Below are 20,741 nucleotides of genomic sequence, written 5' to 3' on the forward strand. Positions count from 1 at the left end.
CTAGCACTATCCTAGACATTTCCTACTTATTACAAATGAGGAAACAACGGAATCTATTTCTTTGTGTCTTGTTTATTTTACTTTGTAGGATTTTTCCAAGTCTTTCCATTTCCGTATGAATTTGAAGTATAGAATTCCATTGTTGGTGGGAATGTAAACTTGTTCAACCACTTTGGAAAGCAGTATGGAGGTTCCTCAAAAGACTTCACATAGATCTCCCCTATGATCCAGCAATCCCACTTTTGGGCATTTACCCAAATGTTTACAAACAAGACCACACTAAAGCTACCAGCACAACTATGTTTATTGCAGCATTATTTACCATAGCTAAGATATGGAACCAACCCAGATGCCCCTCAGTAGATGAATGGATCAAGAAAATGTGGTATATATACACAATGGAATTCTATGCCTCCATCAGAAAGAATGACATTTCCCCATTTGTTAGGAAATGGAAAGGCTTGGAAAAAATTATATTAAGTGAAGTAAGCCAGGCCCAAAGAAGCATAGGTCCCATGGTTTCCCTTATTTGCAATATCTAGTATAGCGGAAAAGGTCAGATAATGTGATGTTAGGAAAATGAACCCTTAAATATGTATTTTAATGTTCTCGTTTCTTTCATGCATATGTTTCTAACGCATTTATAAGATTATTTCTTTGTTGCTTTGTATGTCCCTCCCCCACAGTGTAACCCCCGCTTTCACTATATTTGATGTCAGTATAACATGTGGAGGAGATGGGGCCAAACAAGTCGTTTAAGGATTCAGGTGGACCTGTTGCAACAATGAGAAGTACAAAATGTCATGTCAAAACCAGCTTTACAATGTCGGGGGGGGGGAGGGGGGTATAATTGGGTGGGGGGAGGGGGGAGGCTGGGAAGGGAGGTGAAGGGTAAACAAAGGAGGAGGCTGCAATGCTTGGTAAGAAATATATGCATTATCCTGCCCATGTAATTGTAGCCCCTCTGTACAGTATGTTCTGAAATAAAATAAAATAATATTAAAAAAAAAAAGAATTCCACCGTGCATACATAAACCACATTTTGTCACTTAGTTCATCTACTGAGTCGCATATTGGTTTAAAACATGACGGCATGTAATTATCACTTAGGGTCATTCAAAAATGAGAGATGCCACTTCCCCAGACATTCTAAAAGCATGATTTCTAAGTAAGATAGGATTTTATGGTGGTAGGAGTTTTGAGAAATCTGGATGAGTCTCATGTATATCTTGCACTTAATTAGGCAGGAAGATATCCAATATCAGAAGATAAATATGGTAGTGTCAAAAATATGTCCCTTGAGAAAGATATAGGAGGCTGCCAGAAGTATAAAGTAGTTCAGATAATTTTGAAGAATTTAGAAATGCAAGCTTAAGTATGTCTCTTTAAATAACAATTATGTAAGTGGAAGGGCAAAAGAAGGGGACGAGAAGAAAACAACTGACAGCAGATCATTGTCCAAAGATAGAGTATAAAAAGACATAATCTATAACTTTCAAGTTAAAGAGAGACCAATAGAATACATCTCATTTAATTTAGGTACATGCAAAATAATTACTTGGCTTTTTCCTACTTTAATGCTCCAAAACAATGGAAGATTTGTAAGAAAAGTTATGTGATTGCCATTGCTTCAACCTGAACACCAACTGTGATAAGCCTTTTTTTTCTTACTTTGCAGTTGGAATTTATCCCTAGTTGATGATATTGTGTCTGATTAGAGTCAGAGTTAGCGGCTTGTACTTGTACATTTATCCCAGAATAGGTTAAAGCAGTCCCCCCCCCCAAGATATCCAAGTACATTGTCTGAATCTGTACTTTGAACACACCCTCACACCTGAGCACATTATTTGAAAATATACTTCAGCATTTCTTGGCACATTCTACTTTGTGCCCTTGTCTTCTTTGCACATTCCTTTTGAGTTCGTAGTTGCTCTATTTACATTTCATCTGTAAAAACTGCTAAGAAAATTTTTCAACTACCACTTCTTCTTTGCACATGCCCAGTCTATGTATGAAGGTACATTGTCCATGTTAAGCAATAGGGTAGTGCTCACTCTCTGCGGAGAAAAGTTCCACAATATGACCCTGTGTCCACATTAAAGTGTGTAGAATTTAAAGCATTTTAAGACAAACAGTGATATTAGAATTGAAAGGCACCTTATGGACATTTTCTTGGAGCTCATTAGTTTACCCAAGAGAAATATAAATCATCCACAAAATCTGGATTAATATTTTTAATGTTGCCACTGTGCATGCATCCATATTAAAAATCTGCACAAATAAAGAAACAAAAAAACTAAACCTTAACAGGTAGATTGACTATGTGCTTATAACAAATTATGGAATAGATTTTGGAATTATTGCAAATTCCTAACCAGTATGAATTAGTTTCTTCTCTCCCCACCACTACACACAAATATTTAAGAGTGGCAACAGAATTATTTCAAGTAATATACTGTAAATGTTACTGCAATATCATGTGTATCTCTAAAATTCCCTTGAAAGTAATAGATTATACATTCTATTGAAATATTAGTTATTGTATTCTAGGAAACTTTTGGAAGAATAGACTGTATATCTTTGAAATGAAAAAGGTCAAAAAATAGTAGCATAAAAGCTTTAGAGGAAGTCTGTCTTCAGCAATATATATATACATATATATATATACATATAATATGTAGAAAGACATACATTTTAGAGAATATTTGTCATCAGAAATAAATACATATATTTGAATTTATGTGTGGAACGATGTACATTATAGTGAAACAAAAATCTTAAAACATAATTAAATTAAAAAAAATACATCAAACCAAGTGACTCACGCCTATAATTTGAGCGATTCTGGGTAATGAGATCTTAGAATTGTGTTTGAAACTAGCCCAGACAGGAAAGTACTTTTTAGGGGACTGGGAAGGTGGCTTAGTGGTAGAGCGCTTGCCTTGCATGCATGAGGCCATGGATTATATTCCTCAGCACGGCATAAGCAAAAAGAAAAAAGCTGGAAGTGGCGATGTGGCTCAAGTGATCGAGCTCTGGCCTTGAGCTGAAGAGCTGAGGGACAGCGCCCAGGCCAGAGTTCAGGCCCCACGACTGGACCCCTCCATCCCGCAAAAAAAAATACTTGTTCAATTCTTATCTCCATTTAACCACTAAAAACAGGAGTTACCTCTGTGCCTCACATTAATTTCAAAAAAGCACCTTTTAACTGCTGTGAACATTCCTTAGAAACATGAATACATTCCCCTGGAAAATGTTAAGTAAAACCTATAGAATATTTATGTTTATGTTAAAGACATGACTATTCAGTTTAAGGTATTTAGGTAATGATTAGGAATTAAGAATAATGATAATATATTGGGACTGGTCTTTTATTCTATTTTATTATAGTATTAAAATGATATTTGTAATGATTGTATAAAAATACTCTTGTTTGCTATTTGAGTTATAATAAGTAATAAACATTTTAAATTGATTTCCATAGGAAAAAATCATTTTCTTAATGGTATCAATTCTTTTTTTTCTTTTCTTTTTCTTTTTTTCCTTTTCCTCACTTTTTTTAAAAAATTTTATTTTTTATTGTGAACATACTGTACACACGGTTTCCAATTACATGGGCAAGATAAGTACATTTCTTATCAAGCACTGCAGCCTCCTCCTTTGTTTACCCTTCACATCCCTTCCCAGTGTATCAATACTTTAGTAATTACAAAACAATTAAAAAAATTAGTCGAAGGCTGATTTGCTCTAAGACTATATTTGTTTTCTTGTTCTAGTTTTTATATGTTGGTCGAAATTAAAATTCCAAAAATTCAATGGATATTGGTATTCAGGAACATCTTTATATGTACTAATATTGGAGTTGCTTAAGTGAAATTGTTTTATTTCATTTGTTATTTTCACAAATAAGTCAAGATGATTATGTATTTTTATTCTTTTCATTGCTATTGGTTCTTACCTTGATAATAATTTTTTTCCTAGCAAAGTAGAGAATACAATTGGATTGAAGAAGTAACATATGACTTTCTTAGAATGCAAATGCATAGATTTGGGTCATTTGTCATTTGCTAAAAGTTTCTTCCAGAAAAGGTTATCAATTACTTATAAGTGATGCATAATTCCTAGATATTACAGTTATCATATACACTTTTTGATTGAGTTATCTCTGTATAAACTCAAAAAAAACGACCAAAAAACTCAAAAAACACAGAAATCACATCGTTGTTTTAAACGCTGTAGTTTACAAAGACTTTTTAGCCAACAATGAAAACATCTTTTTAGGTATTCTGCAATTTGTGTGAAGTATTTTTAACAATAGTTTTCCTTTTTGCTGACATGAAGTTCACATGCAATATATAATCTCCTTTTATTGTATACATTGTAGTGCTTTGGAAGTAAATTGTACAATAATAGGTTTTCCAAGCCTAATTTTCACAAACTTGCATTTCTTCAAATAGAAATGCCATAAATTTTAGAACAGACATTAAAATAGATATAAAATTCACTTACAGGAATTTGTCCAGCATACATCCTCTATAGTGTGTCTTTTCAAATTTGTTTTTGGGGATTATTTCCAGGTTCTAACACATATTATTCAAGTGTACTGTCAATGAGCTATATTCCCTGTCCAAACAAGTTTTTTACTTCTCTTTAATATATACATAGAAGTGTAATAAATATATCCTGTAAATTTTCTTTGACCTTTTGAAAACTTGCTTGATATAATGATTGTAGTATTGTACAAATTGATTTGCTATGTGGAGTATATCAATTTCTCCATAATTGCACTACTATATTTTGTGTAATCTTTTTATTTTATGGTCATACTAGTGAGTTTTCTTTTGATTTATTCTTAGATACTAAAGAGGAACTTATTTCATTTGCTCCTCCTATTGACTATCAATTTACATATGTTCTTTAAAGAAATACCCTATTCGGGAAAAATTTATATAGAATTAGAAGATATAAAAATACTTAAGATTCAGTAATATTGTAGCATTAAAATTGTAGCATTAACAAATATGTTTCCTGTATCTCTTGGATACGTTTTCACTTCGGTTATAGTGTCCTTTGAATTATGAAAAGCTATCACTTGATATAATCCAGATTATTTTTGCTTTTCATTAGCCACTAATGCATTCCATGTCAAAATTTTAGAAACCTTTTACATTTATGCATTATAGGTTTTCACATCTCACATTTAGTTTGATAATCATTTTTTATATTAAATTTTTGTATAAGGATGGAAGTAGGCTCATATCTGTAACCCTGCCAGGCCGGGAAGGAACGTCCATGATACTCTTATATCCTATAAACCTCTAGAAAACCAGATCTGGTGTTGTAACTCAAGCCGTAGGGCACTCACATTGAGCAGAAGAACACAGACAGCGCTTAAGCCCAGAGTTCAAGCCCCATGAATGTCAAAAAAACAAAACAAAACAAAAAAGGATTGAGGTAGTAGTCTAAGATCATTCTTTAAATCTCGAGAGACAATAGTGTCAATACACCCATTTAAGATTTTATTTTTTTTCATAAAGTCATAGGATAGTTTTCAAAATCTATTGATCATAAAACTAAGAATTCATTTTTGACAACTCTGTTACATTCTTCTATGTATCTGCTCTTATAGTAGAACTATTTAGTCTTCACTACTAAACATGGTAATACGATTCAAAGTTAGTATGAAGGCTGAAGCTACACAATTTTACAAGATTGTTCTGACTGACCTGTATTCCTTGAATTTACATACGAGTTTATTGAGCAGGTGGACCAATATTCTACAGAGATATCTAGATGTTTGATAGTCACTCATATTTTGTACCTTGTAAAAACACAAGACCCCAGATATTATACATAGAGAAATGTCTTTAGTGAATACTGGAAACAACTAAAATTAATTTAGGAATGAGTTAAGACTTAGATAATGCTGTAGCATCATCAAACTGAATGATAACAACTTGAGCTGTACAACAGAGGAGAGTGAGAGGGGAAATAATGATGGAACACATAGGAGCTATATGTCATTGCTATGGTGTTTCAAAAAACAGAAAGACTTCAGAGAAGAAAAGGAGAAAAGTAAAGTGTCCTGAGTCAAGTTTCTTTTTAATCCATCTAATAGTTTGGACCAAAAGTCAGTGAAAATGGGAAAAAAGAAAATAGAAAATAAAGCATTGTATATACCTGTTACAATGTAAGGAAATTTAATAGGAATATGATAATTAATTCGCAAAGAAATAAGAGAAAAATTAGCTAAACTCTAAAGGGAAAAAGAATGAAGAGAGAAAAGAAGCAAAGTAAAACATTTATCAATAACAAACACAAGACTTTGGAAGTGGAAAGGTAGTGGGAATATTCTATATAACAATAAAAATTGCTAGCATGGATAGAATAAGGATCACATTGTATCATATATAATTTTGAAAAAACATACTAGGAATGAAATTTTCAATGTCATGATTTGCAACACTATTTGGATTATAACTAGGCAGTATAGCTCAATGGTAAAACATTGGCCTAGCATGTGTGAAGCAATGGTGTGATCTCCCAAACATTACAAAGTACACACAAAGCAAACACACACAAAAACCACATAAACACACACATACACACATTTGGAATATTCATATTATCATATTAAACAGAGGAAATTATCACAAATACTAAAAGTATGTTAATATATGAAATCATAATATTACTCATACTATTTAAAAGTTTAGTAGAAATAAAATAGTCATAATATACTTGGATTTTAATAGATTAAGTAAATTGAAAATTAATAGAAGACATGAGAATATTTGCAAATAAGTTTAAAAAATAAGCATTTTGAAACAAATGTCCTTTTATTTTGACAAAAGATTGATGTTACTGGTGTTTTAACTCAAGATTTAGAATATGATAGCGAGGTGCCCTATATAACAGTAGCGAGGGCTATATATCTATTCATTTCATTCTGAATAGTTTTATAATAAGGTCAGAGTTTCTCAGTATCTCTCGAATTACAAACCCTATTTACACTACCCACCATAGCTAGAAAATGGATGCCACAAATCACAATGCCGAGCTCAAACTTTTTTTTTTTAATTCAAGTAAAACTATTTCCAAAAAGTGGCCAAGTAATGAAGCATTTCTTAATAAAGTATGTGCTTCTTGAAAATACAGTAAGGATTTGTTACCTGGACAAATATGTTTATAACTATAAGAAAATAAATTTATTTAAAATCATTAACCATATAAAAATTAAGAAAAAATTGTTTAAATAGTCATGTTAAATATTATAAAAGAAAAATACATGTGTCTGAATAATTTACATGTGTAAAAATCATGCAAAAATAAATTAACTAATCCTACAACTCTGAAAAAAATGAATTACCCTAAAGAAACGAAATCATTTAAGCCCAAAATTTGAAATTTAGAAAATAAAATGAAGTGTGCTCTTTAGTTGACTCAATTAAGTGTAAACCCTCTGTATATCGATTTTATAATAAAAATGCATTAACAAAGAAAGCAGAAGTACCCATGGATCAATAGCAACAAAAAAAGCATCAGTATTTCTTGTTTTGAGTATACAAAATTCAATGGAAGGCATTACAATGTTCCTTCCCTATTAAATGTACTCAATACTTTACCTTATTTAGGTAACTGTAACCTCTGTGTACATTACCATTAAAATAAAATTAAATTGAAATTAAAAATAACCCAAATGATATACCAATTAAGAATTCGTAGAAGCCATTGGTTAAAAACTTTGTAAAAAACTGCCATAAATACCCAAGGAATATATTTGATGATATTATTTATTTACTTCAACTTCAGCAGAAAAGCCAAAAGTTTAAAAATTGTTACAAAGTAAAGTAATAAATCAGAATATATTACTATTAATAATAAACATAAGATTAATTTATAGTGGTAGTCCAATATGTAAGAAATGAGGGAATTTGCCATTAATTTGCACTTAATAAGGGAGAAAGAATATTTTAGGTCTTTTTAAATTATCATAAGTTTAATGAAGAAACTATTCTGTCACATCATATGATAGTCAGATAAAGCTGATATTAGAGCAAAGAACAGTTTTTTGAATGTTCATGTATATATTTATTTTGGTTGTGGGAAATTGTGGGTATTTCAACTTGGGGTATATTTTTCTTGCTAGGCTGGCATCATATCAGTGGCTCATTTTAGTATAGGGGTTTCCTTGCCACAAGAACTTGGACCTGATCTGTGCTTTTAGCCTTCCCATCATCAATGGCATCCGAGATGAACATCAACTTGTCCAGCCTGCTACCTTGATTGGCCTGGATCCACAGTCCTTTCCATCGTAGTAATTAGATAGTGAAGGATGGTGGAAATGTTCCAATTTACCCAGCTATAGATTGAGAAGGAATTCCACTAAACTTTTGGCCTGGGTTCTGTTCTCAAGCCTCCTAAGTAGTTAAGAGTACAGATAGGAGCCCATGGTGCCAAGCAGTAACAGCATTTTTAAAGCAATTAGACATATATATGACTTAGGCTTGTGATTACCTCAGGAAATGAATAAAAGAGCAGTGAAGCATAGAGGACAGGCAGAATTTTAACTAGCTACTCAGAGGCTGAATACACTTAACTAGCTACACGGAAGTCTGAAATCTCATGACCACTGTTCAAAGCCAGTCCAAGCATGAAAATACAAGTGATTATCTAAACAAACAAACAAAAGAAACAGAAGTGGTTGAAGGGGTAGACCACTATCCTTGGGCACAGAAGCTGAGGAATAGTTCCCAGGCACTATCAAGCCTCAAGAATGATGAATGCATGCATGAGCACATGCACATGTGTGTTTGCATACTCCCATGCGCATGAACACACACACACACACACACACACACACACACACACACACACACACACACACACACACACACAAATGAGCATTTCAATGTGAAGTTCTTTTTTACCTTGCTGTACTTTATTACCCTGTATTAGTTCACAAATTAACAAAATCAGCTAAGGACCTATTTACATAAAATTCATCATGTTTCTCTAAAATCTACTTTCTTTTTGGAAGCTTGCTTTTAATTGACCCAAAAGTAAATTATTCAGGAAGTCTTCATCACTCTCAAGTCTATAGTATTAGATGATTGTTTAGGTTCTTCCTAGCAATATGATTTTGAGAAATCCTGCATCAAATAATATATTTCTTTCACTAGAAGGGAAGCCTCTGTCAAAAAATTAATAATAGGTTTTTCTCCTCCTGGCATGCATCCGTAGTTATATTATCTTCATATATTTCATGATCTGTGTATGGCAAAGACTACCGTGAAAGTAAAAACACCCTTCTCAGCGCTTAGCATTTTTATACCATTCATAGATATGAAGGTGTTTAAATGTTACTGAAATTGCTTTGGAATAAATAACGTTCACCCTGACTATCTTGAGAAAGAAGAATTCGTTTCTCAGCACGTTAGGTAAGAACATCAGGGAAAGAAACAAAAAGTAAAGTTAGGAACAACTCAACACATACATTCAAATGAAACAAAACAAGACAAGAAAACACAAATTAATTCAGTACTCAAGAACCTGCAGGAAATGCAAAGATTTTTTAAAAATCATCTATGACAAGCTTATGAAAATCCTGACTACATGGGAGTGCACTGTTGTGAGAACATTGGCTAAGGCCCAGACTAGACAGAAAAATCTGTACATAACACCATGCACTTGTTATTCTAAATTCCAGGAAGAATAACATAAAGTGGACTGAGACCAAGATCATACACATGTAGGAAGCCAGTTTCTATCTGAAAAAATTATCAGGATAATTTAGGGCAGGACACATGACAAAGTGGTAAGAACACCCATTTAGTGGGCACAAGATACTGTAATATTAGGGATATTAAAGAAAAAAGCTATGATTTTAATAATTGGAATAATTGTAACACTTGAGTATTTGAGTGGAGAAAAATCCATTAGAGAGATAGAATGAACCCACTTTCCAATGCTACTTTAGTGATAATGTTTAGTGGTTCTTCACACAAAACAGAGTTACCTTGCAAATGAGCATGGATATGCATTTGGGTTATGGAAATACTCTACTTACACAGGTGTAAATTAAATAGAATTTTTGTGTAGATTGTAGTTCTTGAACTAAGAGCCGGGTTATGTCCCTGAGCTTTTTCTCTCAAGGCTACCACTCTATTACTTTAAACCACAGTTCCAGTTCTTATTTTCTGTTGGTTGTTTGGAGATAAGAGGTTAATGGACTTTCATGCCCAGGATGGGTTTAAACCATGTTCATCAGATCTCAGCCTCCCGAGTAACCAGGAGTCTAGGCATGAGCCGTCGATGTTTTTAATAATTTAGTAAATTGTATAGTTACAGAAGTTAAAAATTATCGTTGTAACCTGTGTAATATATGTATTTATGTATATATATCAATACATATGGATAGAAATAGTTTAACATATTTTTGTATCTACAGTACATATATGAAATCATCCATTATAAAATAAAATGGAAACAAAAGTTAATAAGGAGCAAAACAAAGGGAATTGTTACACGTTTCTTTTTGTTGAATGAAATATGAATCAGTTTGGAAAAACCATCTCTAACAAAATGGATAATTTCTATTAATTCTAATCCATCTATTTGCCCATATTGTGCATCCTCACACATGAGTGTCAAAATCAAACCACACTTTTTGTATGTATTTAACTCACCTATTATAATTTAGGGGATAGATGAAGTAATCAAATAAAGATTAAAATAATAGTAAGTGAGGCTATGAGTTAGAGCTGAAAAAGATTTTAAATATGATAATAGCTAATTAAAATGAATATTTCTTACTTTTACTCTTGTTATGTCTCTCATTCGCACATTACGAAAGTACATAGAAGGTTCTCACTAAATTTATGTATTAAAAATATATTGAAAAAATATGGGCATAGTGTGGTTTTAGCTTATTGAGACATGTATGGGATAGTGTGTTTTTGAGGACTTGCAATACGTTGTGATGGAGATGAAAGGAAGGATGTGCTTATTCTGAAAAACTGGCTAGAGGATTGCTCACAGAAAAATATTGATGAATTCTTAGAAAAGGTTACTGTAAAATCACTTTCACAACCTTGTTCATTACTGCTCTATTCACCACAGCCAAGTTATGGAAACAGCCAAGATGCCATTTGGCGGAGGGATGGTTGGAGAAAGTGTGTCATATATACACAATTGGATTGCATGCATCCATTATGAGGACTGTTACATTATTTGCAAAGAAATGGATAGATCTAAAAATATGCTAAGTAAACGAAGTCAGAATCAGACACACAAAGGACCCATGTTCTGTCGCATATTTGGAAGCCAGAATTTTATGCAAGTTAAACAACAGTATTAACCAAAGCTTTCATTTTTCAGAGCAGTATTTAAAAGGTGTAGTAGTATCTTATAAAATTGAACTTTTAATCCAACAAAATGAATACCAGGAAACTATCACCTGGAAGATGTGAGGGGAAGACAAAGGGAAGGAATAAAGAGAGTTATGGAGTAAGAGTGAAGACATTATATTCAATGCAAATAATATGAAAATAGAAAATATTAAAGTGGGGTGAGGTTTGGAAGGGTAGGGAAAAGTTATATAAAGATCCAAACTTAAAAACTCATTTATTGAATGGAAATTCCCGTGTATACCTAGTTAAGATAATAAAAATACAATTAAAAACAATGGAGACATTTGATCTTAAACCCTGTTCTCTTAAACCATGAGTCAATATAATATTTTCTTCCTCAGAAGTTTTCTTTGTAGGTATTTTCCTCATAGTGACAGAAAAGTGATCAATGCAATGAATATCAATACATTACATTGCACATATTAAATCACAGTAAAAATGTTAGAATTCACAACATGATAAAATAAAAGGTAGAATGTGTCAAATGCTAATTGATTGTTTTTCCAAGTACTTTACCTATGGTATATAATTTAATCCTCACAATAATTGCATAAAGTGGAACTCCTTACATTTTTAATTCTCAGTTAATAATATTGAAGTCTTCAGAGTTGGAGTTACTAGTACAACATTGCACACATGGTAAGTGTTAACCTGAGGATCATGTCCCACTGTATCAATTAACCTCATTCTATTTTATGACTAAAATATCAGCACTTAGTCTACAAATTCTAGGAAAATTTCCCAGAATTATTGTTTTCAGTTTCACAATATTTCACTTTATCTTTGTTAGAAAATAGGGAACTGTAATATGAAAAGTCAAAGTTAATAATCAATGCATACCTCCTTGGTGAAAGGAACTGCTAAAGTATTACATTCTTGATTTCTAGCTCAAAATAGTAAAAATCATATTTTATCCCTTTACTCAACACTGCAATGCCTGGGGACCATATTTCTGTTTAACACTGTCTTACTGAAAGAATGACCTCCCCAATTCCTGATGGAAACAGACTGCAGGTCTTATGGACCAATCATTTTCACATTGCAGCTCAACTAAGTTGTTTACCATTCGAAGTATTTTGATTGCTTTTTGTACCTAACATTTTGAGAGAAAGTTACTACTTTAAAATGCTGTTAAAGCAAGACTGATATAAAAATCACCTTTGACCCCACATAAATATGTTACCTTTCCTATACCCAAAAATGCATTCTGACCTATCATTAATGTTAGGAATGAGAGGATAAAAAATCATAGACACCAAGACCTAAGTATGAATTAAAAGACTCTCCAACTTGTGAATACTATTGGTTTAAAAAGAAATGAAGGGCTTGGAAGGTGGCTTAGTGGTAGAGCGCTTGCCTTATATGCATGAAGCCCTGGGTTCGATTCCTTAGCACCACACAAGCAAAAAGAAAAAAGCTGGAAATGACGCTGTGGCTAAAGTGGTAGAGTGCTAGCCTTGAGCTAAAGAGCTGAGGGATAGTGCCCTGAGTTCAGGCCCCACTACCGGACCCCTCCCCTCCCAAAATAAAGACATCAATACTACCAAATTTTTTCAAAATTTCTTATGATACTGAAGACTAATGAAAATAACTCATGTTCATGGGAGTAGAACACAAAACACAAGATTAATCCTAATCATATTAAAAGACCTTTATTTATACTACAAATTCACTCATAACTACAAAGATTCTAAAAATAACTGAAGCACAGTGACACAAAAATAATTTAACTGCATCATGTACATTCAAAGGACTGTGCTAATAGAAAACAAAATTATACTTATAATTAGGTTACCCAATTCACTTACATTCTTTTATTCTATTTCTTTTAGTTTCATAAAAACTGGCTTTACATAAAATGATGCATAAAAAGCCAATATAGCCACTTACATTTTCAGATCTTAACAATATTTATTTCACAAATGTCTTTAGCTGTATAGTCAAAGAACTAAAATATTACTAAAACATTTATATGTTTTTATGAAATTGCAAAACTCTCTCTGGGGGGGCTGGGAAGGTGGCTCAGTGGTAGAGTGCTTGCCTTGTATGCATGAGGCCCTGGGTTCGATTCCTCAGCACCACATAAGCAGAAAAAGCTGGAAGTGGCACTGTGGCTCTAGTGGTAGAGTGCTCGCCTTGAGCTAAAGAGCTGAGGGACAGTGCCCAGGCCGAGTTCAGGCCCCATAACTGGCAAAAAAAAACAAAACAAAAAAAAAAAAAAACAAAAAAAAAAAAACCTCTCTCTGGGGTGTTATTTATATTGGAAAAGATATTAGAAAAGCCTTATTTGTTAAAGTTGTGATAGTTACTCCCACAAAAGAACTATTAATGAAGAAAGCTTTGTATGTACAAAACAACTTCAAATGCATCCACAATCTGGAGATAACACATGTTTTTGTTTTTTTAAAAATATATATCTAACAAGTATAGATACAATACTGATTTTCAGTCATTATGATGGGATATTCAAACCTTAAAAATACGGGGTTTATTATCTTGGTGTGAATAGATAAGGTCTTACAAAGAAAGTTATTTTCAACTGAAATCCGGAAAGAGTTTATCCACCTTGAGTTTCACAGAAATACCCTGAGAGTAATACCTATTTGGTCAAGTCGGTCAAAATCACTCCATGAATATTTCTTAAAAATATAACCAATTTAAGAAGTCAAATACACATTTTGTACAGTCATCTTACAGAATAACTTACTACCTAATTATATGTGTATATTTTTACCTAACATATATTAAGAAATAAAAATGATCTCTTTTATCTAACTTATGTTGTAAATGCTTTGATTATGATGATTTTATTACTTAACAAATAAAATTTACTGAAATGACAGGACAGAACACTTATAAATAAAAAACATTGCAACACAGCTCTTTGCAGCCTCGCCCTGTTCATATTGGCAAGCAATATTGCAAGAGCAAACTCACACACATAAACACACATGTGTGTGCACGAACACACACATATACACACATGCTAAATTCAGGGTTTATTGTACAAAAAAGTTCAAATAAAATATTAGTGATTTGGAAAATGATAATTTGCCTTATTACAAAATAATACATAATCCAGTCACCATGGTAGTAACATTTTATCTGCCCCGCCACCTGTGACCACTTAATTTATTTTAGGTAATTATTAAACTAATTCATTCCTTCATTAGTTAAATACTAATACTAGAGCTTGAACTCAGGGCCTAGCTCTGTCCTAGAATTTGTTTTTTTTTATTTGTTTTAGTTTTCTCAAGGCTATCATTTTATTGCTTGTACCATTTCTAGCTTTTGCTGGTTACTTTCAAACCAGAATCTAATGGACTTTTTTTCTTGGTCTGGTTTCAAACCACAATAATCAGATTTCGTCTTTCTGATTAGCTTGGAATAAAGACATGAGCCACCAATGTGGCTCCTACTTTTTCCTATACTTATATATTGCACATACTTAGCAATTTAATATTGAGAGTATAGAAGCAAGTTGTATAGTGATTATATTGTTCTGTCAGAAATTCAAGTTAGTAATGTAAATTTCTTCTTAAGACCATACACAAAAAATACATACGAAGAAATCTGATGATGTGTGTGTATGTGTGTATATGTGTGTGTATGTATGTGTGTGTGTGTGTGTGTGTGTGTGTACTGTTGCAATATGTTTCACATATAAGTACTGTGCAGGGGTGTCCAGACATTCACAGTAATTGCGTGAATATCTGCCTTGAGCTACCAATTCATGGACAATGTCTAAGTGTCCACTCTAGGCTTCCCGATGAAGAGGGGTATACTCATCCTCATCCTCAGTATTCATATGACTGGCCTTTTTTGAAAGTAGTCTCTGCACTATAGTAAGTTGCAAGTAAAGCACTCTACCACTGAGCCAGCAACCCAGTCCAAGGATTAAGATTCTTATTTATAATTTGGTCAAAGCTATGTCTCTTTATGTAGGCTACTAAAATGTATTTACTAATTTCAATAAATACATAAATTCTATTTCAATCTCTTTTAACAAATAAAAAATAAAATTCTTTACTTTGTAAATGGATCAGAAGCATGGATTTTTTGGCCAGCTAGGTCATTGAACATCTGTATCTCTCTTCCTCTCTCTCGTTCATGATTCTCATAGACAATAAGTTGATCCATAATTATCCTAATTTATTTTGCTTTTATATTTTTGGTTGCATCATTTCACTTTCTGCTCTGCCATTTTCCAAATCAGCACCACATAAACAGAACCGCAGAAGTGGTTCTGTGGCTCAAGTGGTAGAGCACTTGCCTTGATTTGAAGAGCTCAAGGACGGTGCCCAAGCCCAGAGTTCAGGCCCCACACCTAATTTTTTTAATAAAGAATCTAAATCCTTGATGATTCTATTAACAATTCTGACTGAAATCAGTTGAATCACACTTTTCTTGCACAATGAAAGAAGAGATCCAGGCTAGGAAAGCAGCTAGAAAAGACAGGCAGATTGTATCTGTGACAAAACTTTGTGGAAAATGGTATCAAAGATTACTTACTGGTGATCCATTTGCATTGAAAGTATGATGCTGAACTATTGTTTGCTGATTCTGACCTATTGCTTTGATCATTATATTATCCAAGAAGAAAAACTGAAATTTAATTGATATCAAAGGACTACTAATACATGTGGACTCCTCATTAAGCATCTTCAATCATCAAAATCAACTGAAGAAAATAGATAGGCCTATTTTTTAGATGAAAACAAGTGTCTTTAAAAAAAACAAGAATTTAGGTAGTCATACAAAGGACTTCTATTTTACTACTGCACTATACATTTTTTTCTAAGGTTGGTTACCAGTAAATAATGGATCTATTAGAAAGCACTTAAAGCTCATATATTGAATAGTAAGTTCTCTTACACTATATCTTGGTATTTTCCAAATCATTTACATAGAAGGCATTGTTTCCTATTTTCTCCTTTCTAGAATAAGCTGCCTATGAAGACAGCACTGGTCCTCATTTTCAGTCTGTGCATTTGAATACGGAGGAAAATCTTTCCTCTGCTCTCTATCAATTCACTACTCTCCAGTTAGAATAATTTAAAATAGTAAAAATGGAAAAAGAGAAAATAAATCATGGTGGATTAACATATGCAGAAAATTCACCAGATTTTTCTGACCAGTACAACCAACCTGAACTATTGGGGACATACATGGACACTTCATTTCCACTGGTACTCAAAGTCTCTGGTTAGGCAATTCTGATGAAGACAAGGAACAAGATGAAAACGTGAGAAAGGTATCAATTGCAAGAAAATAATGGAGAAGAATCCATGCAAATTTCTTCTTTGGGATGTCGAAATGAATCGGCTTACTACAGTACCGAGACTATTTTTCAAAAAGGCCACTCATATGAACACTAGAGATGAGGTAAGTATACCCCTCTTCATCAGGAATCCTAAAGTGGACATTTAGACATTGTCCATGAGTTGGTAGCTCAAGGCAGATATTCATGCTATAATTCTGAATGGCTTGGCAACCCTGCACAGTGCTTATATGTGGAATAATACCAGAATGGATTCTTTCTTACTTCATCATGATGCAGATACCAATCTCCAAACTAAAGTCCTCTTGACCCCCTTGAATCTTGTTGCTGGGAATTGAAATAGCAAAGATATGCTGTACCTCCTTCTGTTGAATCATGATATCAAACCGGATCTGAAAAACAACTTGGAAGAAACCTCATCTGATATTGCCAAAAGGATAAGTATGTATCACTACTTTTGAAGTAGTGGAAGGCTGTACAAATTGTACTCCTATGTAGTAATGGTTTGGTTAAGTTTCTTAAATTTCAAAAGTGCCAGTCCATCCTTTCTGTCCCTACAAAATATTTTCATAATACAAAACAACAGTAATATCTTAATTTAAAAATTTATGGATTCCATGGTATTCTTCCACGTGAATTGCATGACTTTGGTCTCAAAATGTATTTAAGAGTTGTTTGTATGCATCTATAATGATTTCTGCAGAGTTTGGAATATTTTTAATTTTATTTTTTCTGTTGAAATGAATAGTATAGAAATTAAAGATAATCCTGGTGATTGTCTGAAAAAAGTATCTATGTTTCTATAAAGTTCATAATCTATTTCATTGTCTTCTAGATATAATACTTTGCAGTCTATATTGTTTTATAATATAAAGGTTCATTAATAAATGTGTCCTTTCAGATTACATTCTATATAGAAAAAGTTTAAGATTCCTTTTTTCCCGAGGTCCTTATATTATTTTATTTCTTTGGGATAAAAAGATAATGTTATCTAATTTCAAGTTTTTTAAAGGTTATTCTATGTAAGGGCCGTTCGAAGGTGAAGATTTAATACACTGATGTCAAACTAACCTGTAATTCTATGAATTACAGGTTTTGTTACACTTGATTTTTGTAATCAACTTTTTAATAACTGTTTTTCATTTCTTGCATTTGAAGAATGAAAAATATGGAATACTTCACACATTTTCATATCATCCTTGTGCAAGTGCCATGTTAATCTCTGTATTGTTGTAATTTGGGTAGACCGACTGCTGAAGCATGGAGTATCCTCTTAGTTTAAGTAGTTAATGATGCAATCTTTATACAGGCATATATCCTTGGTTGCCTATTTGTAACAAGGAACCTTTATTGTTCCTAAATATGCTATTGATCTTATTTCTATAAATTTCTGTATATAGTGGGAAAAACTTATATTGTTTGGTCGATTGCTCACATTTGCAATTTTTTGTCAATGACTATTTTGTCGTTTTCATTTGAAATTTGATCATATTTTGAAGCCTTTATAGCTAAGTCCAAAGGTGATGGCTTTTCAAGTACTTATCAACGGAGTTAGCGTTGTGGAGCTAATGGATTCAAAGTAAGCCTTGCATAAGAGCTACTTCTAAACTTCTGCAGCTTAAAATTTCCTAAATGAGGTCTCAGTGGTACAAATGTCTTCCTTACCCTTCACCCTTCTTCCATGTAGGAACAGACCAACCAGAATATCTTACCCAGACAGCATAGTTTTCTTACTGGAACAAAATTAATCTTAGTTACAAGGGTTCATAGAGAGATGAACACTGCAGACCGAAATATTCAGAATAGAAGGTATTTTATCAAAATATAATTGTTTATTATACCTATCATTTTAAAAGTAGCTAAAGCCAAGAATGTGAAAAAATTGTTCATATGCATGTTTACCTAATATCCTGGCCTGTCTACCATCCAACAAGGCAGGAACTTACACTACTGACTTTCTATCACCAGATATTTCCATACCTCCTAGAGAAGTCCATATGTTTCTCCTCGATATTAGGCTTAAATTGGTTATGTTTTAATCAAAGTGTTTCCTCTTGCCTCCAGGCTGTAAATTTACAAATGGTAAAGTTTTAGGTCTAACTCTACTGAAAACTGAGGTAGAGATAATGGAATAATACTTTAAAGCAGAGTTGCCTTTGATACCCTAACCACAACAGAACAATGAATAACAATTTCTCATAATATATATACTTATATATTTTATATTTATATGTATTGATCTTAAATTTCACACAGTGACTCTTACTAGAATTGATTGATAATTTGACAAATAAATTGAAATTTATTCCCATAAATAGATTGAAACATGAATAATTAGGTTTAGAATATATAATAGAATATAAAAAGTATCAATGCAATGTCCTCGGTATAAACTTGTGATACCTTCTAAGTGTTCGTGGTCTTCTGAATTCACATAGTAAAAAAAAACAGTATTGTTTTCCTCTAATCTAGAAGAGATTTTACACTGCTGCTGTGTATATTGTGTTAACTCACTAGTCCCAAAGTGTTTTTCTCCATATTTCTGAAACATTCTTACTGATTATACCCAAATTTTGCTGATATGATGCCTAAAAGCTATTATTCTTCTGCAGTACCCACGGGTCTGAGGATATCAGGTCCCAGTTATCTGCATCATCAGGTAACATGGGCAAACCTTCTCATCTTGGCCCATGCAACATGCTAACAGAAAGTAATTAAAGACCCATCTCAATTTCTCACTTCCTATGATATTTCAGTGCCGCAATTCATTGCAGGAATTAGCAGTAAGCAATTGTGAAATGTAAGGCAACTTAAAATGAATGATGAGATCACAAAATATGAGAGAAAGTAATGTAGTTCAAACTTTCAATTTACAGATGAGCAGCCCATATGAGTAAACAAAATCCCAAATGTCACAAGATTATTTTTAATACCCCTCTCTTAATGATGAATGAAAGATTGCAGTCCAGCATAAGTAGGCAAAAAAATAATTCCTGGAATGATAGATCCATAATTGTTCTACCAAGGCTAGGAAAACTTGACTTAGAGGTCCAATATAATTTCGAAAAACATTAATTGAGAAGACCCTTAGTACTTCAAAACACTGGTACTTCAGTAAATCTTGGTTCTGTAGTATAAAAATGTTGTCATTCTCAAACCAATGATAACCTACATTTAATCTCTTGAAAGTATATAACTTTTCAAATAAACTTTTTAAAATCATATTCACCAAAATAACACTTGACAAGTAAATGACAGTGACATTAAGTTTTTCAAGTGTAGGAATCAAGTTACAATAGAGTTGATTTATTTACTCAGCACTAATGCCAAATAAGTTCAACCATTCATTAAAGTGTAGAAATAGTATCTCCCACCATTTGCGTTGATCAGTAGGTGCCTTCCAGAAATGTGTAAAATAGATCAGCTTCCCATAATTCAAACCCAAATATTGGATAATAAAGTAAATTTCATCACATAAGAATGCACACTTTAAAAAGTTACTAATAGTTGCCCAATCATGTGTTGCCTTATCATATTTTCCCTATCTGTCTAACATAGTAAGAAATATGACTTTAAGTCTTGATTATGGGTACTGATCAAATATGTGATAAACGTAAAATTTGTCTTCTATTTCTATCATATTACTCTACAGTAATAAAATTTAGTTTTCTTCTTTGTCCAAAACTTATAGGTAGCAGAAAATATCATCCCATGTAAAATAAAATAATCACACACCAATGTACAAAGCCATTTATAAAAACTGGTAGCTAGCTATAAATTCTAAGTGATTTTTAAACTTTCTTGTTGACTAAAGATTAATCTTCCAAAAAGATGAGAATAAAATCATGTCTAGGTGCTTCACGTCTCCAGTCTTACAAATTGTTATTGCAGATGAATGAATTATGGAAATATAAGCTGACATCAGTTCAAGTATATGCAGGATTGAAACTCCATGGAATGTATATAAGCCTTTCAAACTATTAACTGACAGTTTAACAGAATGACTATCAGGATATTGAAACCAGAAAGGAATAATATTAAAGACATAA

General features: G+C 32.6%; 1 long non-coding RNA gene and 1 other non-coding gene across 2 annotated transcripts in view; both read right to left on the bottom strand.

Annotated features, from left to right (window-relative positions):
• Positions 1–20,741, bottom strand: part of LOC138819754 (uncharacterized) — a 53,423-nt gene that overhangs the window by 12,079 nt on the left and 20,603 nt on the right. The window lies entirely within an intron of this gene.
• LOC138819758 (U6 spliceosomal RNA) lies at positions 17,855–17,956 on the bottom strand. Its single transcript, XR_011369612.1, has one exon. It is a non-coding gene; the product is annotated as a U6 spliceosomal RNA (small nuclear RNA).

This window comes from Dipodomys merriami, unplaced genomic scaffold, assembly GCF_024711535.1.
Source record: "Dipodomys merriami isolate MVZ:Mamm:240054 unplaced genomic scaffold, mDipMer1.0.p SCAF_815, whole genome shotgun sequence".
Lineage (NCBI taxonomy): Eukaryota > Metazoa > Chordata > Mammalia > Rodentia > Heteromyidae > Dipodomys > Dipodomys merriami.